The sequence below is a fragment of the Centrocercus urophasianus genome, unplaced genomic scaffold (assembly GCF_019232065.1).
Source record: "Centrocercus urophasianus isolate 14NV4802_14NV808 unplaced genomic scaffold, USGS_Curo_1.0 seq_16, whole genome shotgun sequence".
In the NCBI taxonomy this organism is placed as follows: Eukaryota; Metazoa; Chordata; class Aves; order Galliformes; family Phasianidae; genus Centrocercus; species Centrocercus urophasianus.
Genome location: NW_024884711.1, coordinates 15,904,923 through 15,916,496, shown reverse-complemented (window position 1 = coordinate 15,916,496; position 11,574 = coordinate 15,904,923). Strand labels below are relative to the sequence as shown.

Here is an 11,574-nt window from a genome sequence, read left to right as displayed (position 1 = left end):
GAGAGTTAAGATGAAGTTGCATTTACTGGGAGAGGAGAGAAGGAGAGACACATTGTACTATATATACTTCTTACTATAACCACAGGATGGAAACCTTAAAAACTGTGAGCAAGAATATGCCAGCTAACATGAAAGTTGCCTATATAGAAAAAGAGAATCCCATATAATTCCACAGCGGAAATCAGTTAGCAAGTACCTTCTGCCCCTTTGCAAACATCAAATGTTCCTGCCATATGTCCATTCTTATTTGTATGCTGGCTGAGAAACCTGAAATGTATACATGCGATATTAAAACAAAACATGAAAGATTTTCTTAGAAATCTGTGAAAGGGGAATGTAGTCCGAGGCAGGGGTAAAAGGAAGTAAAAGACCAAGTGATGCTATTGCCAAAACCTTTAATATTGAACAACGCAGCTGAAGCTTTTATCACGGTACGAAATTTATAGCCTAATAATTCAAACCTGTGTGCTCGCAACAAGATGTCTCTGCCTCTATCTGGGTATCGAAGGGATGGTTTTACTTTCTGAGGTGTGGATCATCCCCGCAGGTCCTGGCAGCCTCTGGGGACTGCAGGTGAGGGAAGGGCAAGAGGTAGGGAAAAGGAAAGAGGATGGGGGCTAATTGGGATCTGAAGTGGATTCTGGTACATAAGGCGAGGACAAAAATGGGATCTCTGTTTAAAACAGTGAAGGAACCAGACGACAGGGAAAGCCCTGCCTGGAAGAATAAAAAACCAAAACCCAGAGTAGAATGTGTGGGGTCGAAGAGCATTAGTGTGAGTCCTTCCAAAGTGGCAATCTCTGAGCCCTCACCTGAGCATCTTCATCGTTTGGGCAGGCGATGGGACTACCTGTGTCCCAGCTGCTACACAACAGTGAGGTATCGGCTGGGAAGCTGGAGGTGAACATCCTGGGAGGGGGGATAGGGTGGGGAGGGGAGGGGGGGAAGGTGGAGCGGGAGAAGATCCCTAAATGCGTACCCACATAGCTCCGAGGGAAATGATATCAATTCTAGCGTCAGCGGGACTCGCTGCAGCTTGGCAACGCTCGTCGAGACCAATAGATCACCTGCTAGAAGGGGACACTTGGAATCCCCCCAGCACGGGGTCGGTGGCTCAAGTGCCAGCATGTGTCACCCCTCACGGGGAGCTTCTCATGTCCTCTCCCTCCTGGGACACCCCGTTCTCTCACCGGACCCGCGGTCGAGGTAGACGCTAGCCGCGATTTAGAGCCCTCCCCGCCTTCTCTGCCCGCTCCCAGCCACATCCGCCTCCCAAGGAGCAGCAGGAGGGTCTCCAGACAATCTCTCGCCCCTCCCGGAGCACCTCCCTGCCCGCCCCGACTGGTCCCGAGCCGCTCATCGATAACCATCGCCTATCGCAAGGGTAAACAGCGACAGAGCCGGCGGCACAAGCGAGGGAGGGAGGGAAGGAGGAGGAGAGCCTCGCCTGCCACTGGAGCACCGCCCGTGGCACAGCGAGCGCGTCGGCGGGCAGAGCCGCGCGGAGAGCGGCGGGCGGAGGGGTCGCGGGAGCGGGGCCGAGCCTGGTCTGGTCTGGGGGGGGCCCGTCCCGTCGGGGCAGGTCCCGGGCGGGGCCGGGTGGCGGCGGCGGCCTCCAATGGGGCGAGCGAGGGCCGCTCCACGGGGCTGCCCGCTGCCCGCTGCTCGCTGCCCGCTCCGCGCTGCTCGGCGGCTCTCGGCGGGAGGCTGCGGCGGGGAGAAGCGGCCGGAGGAGAGGACGGAACCGGGCGGTCAAGAGCCGGTAAGCGCCTGCCCGGGGGCCGAGGAGGGCGGGCTGCAGTGGCGAGGCTTTCCCGCTAGATGTCTGTGCAGCTAATGGTTGCGGAGGGCTCTGCCCTGCCCGAGCGTAGCCCCCGAGTGCGGGACCCTCCGGCCGCTTTGAACTCTGCCATCCTCGGTGCAAATTATATTAATTTTCCCCCTTCCAACCCCTTTTCTTTCTCTTTATTTTCTCATTCTTTAACGAGCTCTGTGCAGCTTAGTCTGGGATGAAACACAGATTTCTCCACAGAGATGTACGATTCATGCTATTGGAATCCCTTTATGACCTTTGATGTGTTTAAATAACACGGTAAAGCTGTGCACACACCTCGGATTAAACTTTAATCATCCGAAGTCAAGGACGTCCAGGTGGTAAATGACTTTACTTTGACATTTCTACTTGAGAACAATATATGTTCCCGGTGCGGGTCAGAGACACATTCCCGTTCTTCTTGCCCTCAGAAGTGAAAATATGCTTTCGCCAATAGAGATTAGAAACTCGTTGCTCCTGTTACCTTACTACAAAACAAAACAAAAACAATGAGCTCCCCGAAAACAATGATCATAATAGAAAATTTTTAAATAAGGAAAAAAAGAAAGGAAAACAAAACTAAACCAAGAATCATGGCTCCCAGGTTTCTAGTTCTGCAGTGTACCTTCAGACTCCTCACAGGACTCAGAAACCCTTCCTCACTCTTAAGCGCCGCTCTGCCTCCCTCAGCATGTGTGCATACAGTGACCCATACAGAAATCTAGAGAAGGCTTTGGGATGTACATACACGTACATACATATGCATAGAATTACAAACATCGTAAAATTAAAAAATTTCTAGTTGGCCAATGTCTCGGCGCATTTGAGTGTGTCCTTCTCAGAAAGCCTTATCTTTGACAAGCTCCCAGCTCAGTGCTTAAACCTCTCCCTGAATCCTCGGCAGGATTTCCTTCTTGTCCCCACAGTGAGCACACGGAATGTGAGCCCAAGGTGAGCTGCTCCTCGTGAACAAAAAGTGCAGCAAATGATGTCTGTTTAATAGAAATCTGGAACTCTTTATTTGCTCCGCCGCTAGCACCTGGTTTTAAATCAGACAACTTTTGGTTAACACGTACAAGTGAGGGGGATTTGTGGGCCTTTTTATTGGCAATCAATCGGTGACAGCTAATTTTTGCGCTGATTTTTACCAGTGAATACTTGCTTTGCCTCGGTGTATGCTTGGAAGCAGTGAAGCACAGGGAGTTAAGCCAAAGCTTTCACAGGGAGCCTTAGGTCCTGGGCTCTGTTGCAGGAAAGGCCCAAGCATGGGAAATCCCATCCTTTCAGAAAAATAAAAACGTTCTCATCACCGGTTTGACCCACAGAGGCTTTACACCCACTCTGAAGGAAATTAAAATGTGCAGAAATACCGGGGAAACTATAGTAGAACCGGCAGGAGGGAGGTGGGCTCAAGCTGCAAACAGAGGGCTCCAGCGGGCAGCGCAGTCGCACAGGGAGGAAGGGTGAAATTTCGTCTCCACAGTGGAGTGGGGGCAAGTTCAATTCCTCGGGCACTGAGCGCTCGCAGCCCGGCGACCTTCACGGCACACAAAGACGGAGATGAGCGAACGGCCGCCTTGGAGACGCGGCGAGAGGAAAGCAAAAAAGGGCAACGGCGCCTCCCTGCTGGGCTCTGCCCTTCGGCCCCGCCGGTTGAGTTGTCCCACGGGTCCCCGCGGGAGCAATGGGGCATCGAGGGGAAGAAGCGTAACGCAGCCACCAGGGAGAGCCGAGGCTATGCACAGACCTTGCAGAACGCCGGAGACCTTACAGCGGTTGTTTCGAGGCGTTCGGAAGCGTTCAAGAAGAAATCAAACATCTTCGCTCAGCTTCGTTTGGTAGCGCTGCGGATGGAGGAGCCCGAATCTCTGCTCCGCACTGCCCGGCAGCCGGGCGCTGCGCAGAGCGCGTTAGCTCCGCGGCCGTACCGGCGGCGTTATCGCCCTCTGTGTCGGCGCTGCTCGGCGCTCGTATCTCTGCGCTAAGGAGGTACGATCGCCATAACCGCAGCTCAGCGTTAGACAAAAGAGTGCTCCCTTATTTCTGAACGGTCCCGGGAAAATTCTCCGTAAAATCCCCAAATCCGTTTATTTAGCTGTCCGTTCTGTCCTCCGTTTTTAATTACGAACTCGTAATGTTTAGTGCTGGAAAAATGCATCGGTTGTTTTATACCCGGACAGAGCCTTTACTTGTGAAACTCACCTCTCCTTAAAAAAAAAAAAAAAAAAAAAAAAAAAAAAAGGAAATCTGGAAATAATTAACTCGTACAGTTGAGAACATTATGTTGCTTATACTGTAAACGTGTCCTTACACCTTTACAAGACGTTACAGAGGACTTACTCAACTAATTGAAACTGTTATATAGCAGCGTTATGTATTCAACATTCTCGTTACATTTCATCTTTATGGACTTAGGGTTTTATTCCTTTCACAGTCTTCTGATTTTTTTCCTTTTTATTTTTCCTTTTTATTTTTCCTTCTTATTTTTCCTTTTTATTTTTTGCTCTTTTTTGTTTTCTTTTTTAATTTTTCCCTCTTTTTCTTTCAGCAGCCGGACATTTCATCTGCAAGGAGGGACATCAGAAAGGTTGTGCATGCAGAAGAAATGCAGTATTACCTTCTCTATGGAAGGGTGAGGTGGATCATACCGTCACGGATAGAATACTGGGAAAGGAGCTGGCTGGGAAAGCATCAGCTGTAACACAGCCAAAATACTTCTTCCCATCCCAACACCTGGGAGAGGAATGAACGTATGTGTACGGGAGGGTTTCTATGCTAACTGGCTCGGGTGGTGGGACCTCTTATAACAATAATAAAAGTTATGGTGATGATAGTAATAATAATGATGATGATGAAAATAATAATAATAATAATAATTGCGACAACGGAACTCCTCCATCTGCATCTCCGAGCAGAGGAGCGGGGCAGGGTGAATTCGAGTGGGCTGCGACATGCACCCATCCTTCTGGGGATGGGAGATGGGCAGCCGAAGGGGAGGACGCGATGTCCCCACGAGAGGAACCGGGAAGAGTGTGTCCGCACGGCCACCCGCTCCCTGCTCCTGCAGTCCGTTTGCCCTTCATGCCATGTGAGCCCACCGCGAGTCGCTCTCCCCGCTCCCACCGGGGTTCCGCCTTCGGGAGCTGATGGGGACTTTTGTTCAGCGAGGAATAAGTAGCACTCACATCGGTGGATACAAACGCCCGATTCACGGGAAATAAGGACCAGGATGTGGGCTGCGCTCTAGGCTCGTTTGTGCCGAAGACGCACTCCTGCACTGAATATATTACGTTATTTTCAGAGCAGGGGACATGGGGCTCCTTCAGATGAATAGAGGTTTCTCCCGCAGAGATAGCCCCGAAAAACTTCTGTCCGATTGATGACTAAAGGCAAATGCATGTCAGGAAGACGGGCAAAGAGAAGAAGGAAAATCCCCGAAGTATCCAAAGGGTCACTTACAGGAGGGAGGTAGGCTCACCGCACTCACGTCTACAGTCCGATACGCCACGGATGTGTTTGTCGATGTGCGGGAGTGCATGTTCGAAATGTCGTTTTATGCAAAAGTGTTTCGAAGGGCTCTCGAGGAGGGCAGCCAGAGCAGCACATGAAAACCTGCAGCCAGGCGCTGTGCCCAGAAGCCGTGCCGCAGTGCCGTGCCCCCAGCCGGCTGTCAGAGCGAGGACCCGCCCCAGCGAGCTGGGGACAAACCTGCTTCAAGCCTGTCACCCTGCGTGCTTCAAAGCGAGGTGCGGCGGGGGCAGGGAGGGAGACAGAAAGCGAAGGGAAAGGGGAAAACCCCGCGGAGGCGACGGGGCGAGGGCACCCGACGGGGAGCTGCGGGCGCGGCTGCGGGCGGGCCTCGGGCCGCTCAGGTGCCGGGGTTCCGCGGCCGCGTTGCCTTCTCCGCGCTCCACGGGGCCCGGTGCAGGTGAGGTTCCCGGCCCAGGAGAAGAGGGGAGAGCGGCCGTCGGCACATGTGAGCTGCACGCACCGGCGCTGTCTCCTCTCGACAAAGCGGACCCGTGATTAATGCCGACGGACAGCTCCCCGCGACCCCGCTCCCCCTCCTCTTTTCTCCTCCCCTCCCGCCCCCTCCTCCCGAGGTCCTCCGCTGGTTTCAATAAAAGGCAGGATCCGAGCTTTCTCTCGTTGGAGCCGAAGAGGTGTTGCGATTGGCTGAAACGAAGGGCACGCGGGGTATTTGCAAAGATATTTCCAAACAATACTCGGCCGAGCCTCCCGAAGTTCCTCGGGAAGCGAGCATTGTCTGGTAAAACAATGACAGAAAATAAATCAGTCGTCGGGGTCCCCGTCGGGATCCCGGGGGTTTCAGCCCGGCTCGGTGGCTCGCCTTCCCAGGCTCTCCTACTCATTAGAAGGTTAATAAGAGGCGCCGGAGACTTACCCCGGGGTAACGGCGGGGGGACAGAGCTGCCGAGCCCGCGGCACGGGGGGCTCTGCTAACAGCCGTCTGCTCCAAGCGGCTCCGCCGCGGCGGGGCCGTCCGTGAGCACCGGGGCGCGACCGCGCCGCTCCGCGGGGCTCGGAGGGGGCATCGCCGCCTGGGGCGTGGGGCGCCGGGCGTGGGCTGCCTTCAGCGCGCTGCTCGGCCGCGGCCAACGAGTGTTTTTCGGGATGGTAAGGGGGCGCAAAGCCTCTGTGCGAGAGTAAATCTCGTCCTGTGCGTGCGGTAAACCGGAGGAGTGTTTCCCTTCGGAGTAATATGGAGTTTATCAACTAAAAACCGAGCAAATAAACCTCGAAACTTTATTCTGGAGCACATTTTATACCCGAAAGACCGAATTCTCACGTCTTCACAGAGGCCTATAAATCTTGCTTTGCACCCGCTTACCCTTCCGAAAGAGATGGTGGAGCTGTGAGGTCCTTTTGAACACGCTCTGCTGAGCCCCACACCTCACCGTCCCCCCTGAACGGTGCGAATATTCTGCTGCCTCGCTTGAATGGAAGCGAAGATTTTTATGGCCTCCACCGCGACTTCACTTGAAGAGTTTCACGTGAGATCAGTGCCCCAGAGCTACATTTTCCGCCGGGGAGCTCAGAGCCCTGCACAGAGCCGCTGTTTTGCCGGTCAGTGCCCTCGTACCACACAGCTCTATCGACTGTCACTCCCAGAGAGGCATTTTCAAACGGGATTTCACTTCTAAGAGGACACTCGTTTTAAATCTTGAGAGGTTCAAGCCCAAGGTAGAGCTGTCTAGAGATAAGTAATCCGCCCCAGTGCCCAACTGTTAATGAACAGAATGATCCCACTTTCATCTCGCCCCTCAGAAATATTTTTGCTTAGAAAGGACTGGCTGCTAATTGGGGTGTGCAGTTGCCTTTAATCTCCAGCACAGCTCTTGGAACCTACCCAGAATGAATTAAAATAAGTCTGATAAACAAGAAGTAAACATGGCTTCCCAGTAAAACCCGTTTTATGATCACAGCTTGTGTGCCACCTCCAAATATTAGGTTTAGGCATTTAGGGCATAAAGAGCAAACCCCTTTTCCAAAGCCGCTAATGCTCACATTTGGTACTGTTTTAATCTTCCCTATTAGAAGTACAAGGAAGGAATAACTTTTGTTCCAGTAAACTCTAGATGGAGTAAAAATTTGCATGTTTACACATACTTTCTACTCTGGAACGATCCCCTAAATCTATGGATAAACACATGTATTTTTTTTTTTTTTTCTTCCCTGAATGCAGCCTGCGGGAGAGTGATTTTTTTCTCTCTCTTCTGCATTTCTGCTGGCAAGGAGAGAGAGCAGAGCCTGTGTAGAAGCCTGTATGCTGGAGGGGCTCCGTCTCGCACCTCTGCAGACTTTCAGGTTTATACAGAGCGAGACGGCAGGGACCGCCGCGCCGAGCACCCACAGCCCCGGGAGCTGCGGGTCCCGCTCCCACCGCAAAGCGCTGTTTGCTGTTTATCGGCTTGTTTCTTCTATTTATAGCCTTTCTCCCGGGCTCGTCCCCGGAGCGTGCCCCCTGCAGCGAGATCTGGTTTCCTGGGCGCAGCCCCATCCTTCCCCAGCAGCAGAGCGTTGCAAATGCCTCCTGCTAAAAAGGAGCGAGCCTGAGTCGCAGGATCCCGTTAAGGACCGGAGTCCGCCCCTGTGCTCCCGGCCAGAAACAGCACAGCCCCACGAGCCCCAGAGCTGCTCGACAGAGTTGAAACGCCTCGTGTTTGTCAAAGGATTTCAGAAAACAGGTGAAGAATTAAGATAGGACTTAATGCCGTGCTTATCGCATGTAAATGAAATATTTAATCTGCCATTTCATCTCCCCTGTGTGCTCAAACACCTCCAAAAGTTCTTTGAACAAATATTTAGTTTCCAAGCTATAAATTCGTCTTATGCAAAGAGAAAGCTTTCAGGATCTCCAGTTTAAACTCGTTCCTACCACTTGTTGTGGTGCTGGGAATTATCAAACCGGTCAGCTTACCTTTCCCACGAGTGGTAATTAACAGAGAGCTGGGGGGCGTGGGGGAGGAATAAAACAGGCAATAATTGCATTCAAATACTGGGAGCTCACAATTTGTGATCAGCAGCCTTCCTACTTCATTTATTTATTCAGTTGATTATTATTACTATTTTTATTCTCAATATCTCCACAGCAACCCTGCACATAGGGTAACCCTGCAGCTTCTCAAAATCCCCCTGATTATTGTCAGGAAGGAAAATGGAGAAATAAAACTGTAAGGGAGGGGGAGGGGGGAGGTGGGGAGAGAAACCTATAAGTCATTCTATGGTCTGTCAGTGGAGTTATCTGAATCGAGAGCTTCTTTTCCTAGCCTTTCTGAGATCCAAGAAAAGCATGTGAGGATTGCCTGCTCTTTCAGTATGATGGTTTGGAATGGGATGGAATGGGATGGGGCAGGGAGGGGGGAAGGAGGATCCTTCTGAAAGTCTCCCATGGAGGCAAGTGCCCTCCACTTGTGAAGAGGAGAAAGCTGGCCGTGGTGACAGTGAGTTAGTGACTTTGACAGGCAGGTGAGGGGCCCCTTTCCCAGCCAGCCTTTGGCAGGAGGGTCGAGGGGGAGCAGGAACCTTTTCCAGGACCCTACACTACTTAGACAGCATTTATGGACGGATAAAGCTGAACATTGGACAGGACTCCCTGAAGGAAAAGAACCTTTCAGTGGAGCCATCAACCTGTCATCACTGCAATAAAGGTGTAACACACAGGAGTGCTGGTAAGAGCCCAGGGTTTATTTCCTGGCCCTGTCACATGACATGGGGCCAGGGTTACCAAAGGTTACCCCCTCACATGGAAAGGATCAGTGGCCATCAGGCACAGCAGCTACTTCTCCTGCCTCCTGTCTCATTTTTTTATTTCAACTCGTGTGAGCGTCTTGTTTACAATGGAAATCTACCCACACCGTTCAACTAGAATCATACAGGTGATGAATACCCACTGCCCTGGAACAGCAGCCAGCTCAGAGCCAAAGGCTGAGCACCCTTCTGCACTCACCTCACAGCCCTGGAGGAGCTCCTTCTCCCAGCTGGTGGAAGGATGCTTCTCCAGAGGAGTCATTCGGTGTCTTCCAAGTCCATCCCCCTACACTCATGTGCTTATACGCTTTGGGAAATATGTGGTTGTTTATGGCTGAGTACTGCAGTGTCAGTCCTCTCATGAGTGTGGCACTGTGAAATTAGTTCCAGGATTTCTGTGAGAAATCTAGACAAAAGCTTGGGCCATTCCTTCTTGTGTAATTCTTTGTCACATGAGAGATGAAAACTCTATTAAAGCTTCCTAAGCAGAGCATGTAGGCACCACAGGGGCAATGGCAAGTGAGGTCTGGAATCAAGGAAATGGAAGGGAAATAACCAGAGACTACAGAATTAATAAGAAAGGCTCTTTTCCACAAAAAGTTGGTTATGATGGCTTTGCTGTGGTTTCCTCCAGACAGACACTTGTCAGACAATACTGTCCTACCCAGAATGTGGGTGTAGGTAAATGACTTTCTATTAAACATTCTTGCAATAAAATCTACAACAGAACATTAGAGAGTGCAAAGCATTGGTTATAGATCTTGGAGGTTTACATTATTACCCCCTTTTATAGAGGGTTTGGGCTATATTTCAAATTTACTTAGTGCTCACAGAGCCAAGCAGTGGTGTGACAGATGGAATATATTTGCCACCTCTGAAGAGCCCGAACTACAGTTGGGTCCTTTGGTTCAGCTTCCCACCCCTCCATACAGAGTCCTGGAGCAAGGGTGGCCAGGAAGTTTTGGCTGCGCCTGCCTTTATGGGTCAGATAGGCTGAGAATGGCCCCTGGGACTGCTCCAGCAGTGAGGAATTACTAGGGATAACAAATCCTTCGTTGTACCTCTTCACTGCTGTAATTACTGCCACTGCTGCTTAGCACCATTAAGCAGGACTCAATTTTCCACGAGACAGTGGAAAACACAGAGATGTCCCCTACCACAGTGGGTTTTCTATCTCTGGGAAAAGAGGTGGTGGACAAGCACTGGGGACAACTAGGAAACACAAGATAGCAGCAGCTTACTTGGCCAGAGTCTGCCCTGGGAGTGGGTTGAGAACATAGGTGGCTTGAAAAAGAGTTGACAGCAAGCAGCCATTTTTCATGAAAAAAAAAAAATCTTAAACAGAGATGTTAAATCTGCAAAGTTTCAGGAGTTTCATTTTAACTTGCTGAGAGGGAAAAGGGAGATGTTTTTGTGTGATCAAAATGGGTAAAAAGAGAAAGTGGTACAGGATAGAAGCCTGAGAGAAAAGCGTGAAGATTGCCATTTAAAAAAATTTTCTTCCAGTCGAAATCTGCTCTGATGAAAATTGGGCTGTTTCCATTTCAGATGTTGCACAGCAGCTGTATAATGCCTGGGATGCCCCTAAGCAGATGAATCGGATTACAAACTGGATTTGTCCCTTTTCCAGACACAGACTTGTGCAGGGGTGCTGTAAAGTGATCCTGATGAATAGGGTGAGCGGGTGGGTTTTTCTGAGCTTATTGTCCTTAAATATCAATATGAACAATGAGGATGTTGTTCCTCTTTAAAATACTACTGGCAATAATGTTCAAAGTTTTCTTTACCATAGAAAAACTGCCAACCGGTCACTACTGCAGCCATCACCATGAAGCAACTGATATTTTACAGGCCGGGAAGTGGAGTCGGAAAGATTAGGGCTTGCCCAAGGCCACAGAGCCAGCAGTCAGGCAGGAAAGGAGCTCCAGATTTCCTGGCTCCCACTCTCCTCCTAAATTCATCATCCACACTCCAGTGCCTTCTAAACAGATTTTTTTCTGAGATTCAAAAAAAAAAAAAAAAAAAAAAAAAAGCCTTTCCAACTGGTTAAACTATGTCACAAGGCTCAGTCCCAAACCTGTGTCGTGGAATCAGGCAGGGCTAGAATGTGATTTAGCACGGTTTGGAGATGCTGTTTTGGAGATATCCCATACAGCAGTATACAGTGTGTGAGTGCCATGTAGACATGGCCACAGCCTGAGCAGTTTGAGCTCAGCAGAACGGTCCAGATGGGAGAGCAGCATTGTGAATCAGAACAAGCCCATGTGAGCATGGATAACACCAAGGAAAATTTATTGTTGAGGATTCAGAGCTGGTCTGCAGCAAAAGAAACCCTGTCACTTCAGTGAGAGTTATGTCTGTGCACCCACTTACATAGGCTACAGAAGAAGTAATGTTTGGTTTAACTGTTCCGCAGGTGACATTTCCATAGGTGACATCCCCATTCCTGAGTCATTACTATCTTAACATGCTGACTGGTTGCCCTCTTG

At 50.6% G+C, this 11,574-nt stretch overlaps 2 long non-coding RNA genes across 4 annotated transcripts; one reads left to right on the top strand and one right to left on the bottom strand.

Moving 5' to 3' along the window:
* The first annotated feature begins 1,685 nt into the window (after positions 1 to 1,685).
* LOC122159200 lies at positions 1,686 to 5,595 on the top strand. 3 transcript variants are annotated; one of them, XR_006168404.1, is made up of 4 exons: positions 1,686 to 1,762; positions 4,362 to 4,563; positions 5,120 to 5,281; positions 5,378 to 5,595. It is a non-coding gene; the product is annotated as an uncharacterized LOC122159200 (long non-coding RNA). The 3 variants fall into 3 exon arrangements; XR_006168405.1 differs by having other exon boundaries at positions 5,115 to 5,281; positions 5,388 to 5,595; XR_006168403.1 differs by having other exon boundaries at positions 5,115 to 5,281.
* On the bottom strand, positions 2,893 to 3,748 carry LOC122159201. The gene is made up of 2 exons (XR_006168406.1): positions 3,561 to 3,748; positions 2,893 to 3,350 (listed from the first exon to the last, which is right to left on the bottom strand). It is a non-coding gene; the product is annotated as an uncharacterized LOC122159201 (long non-coding RNA).
* Positions 5,596 to 11,574: the final 5,979 nt, after the last annotated feature.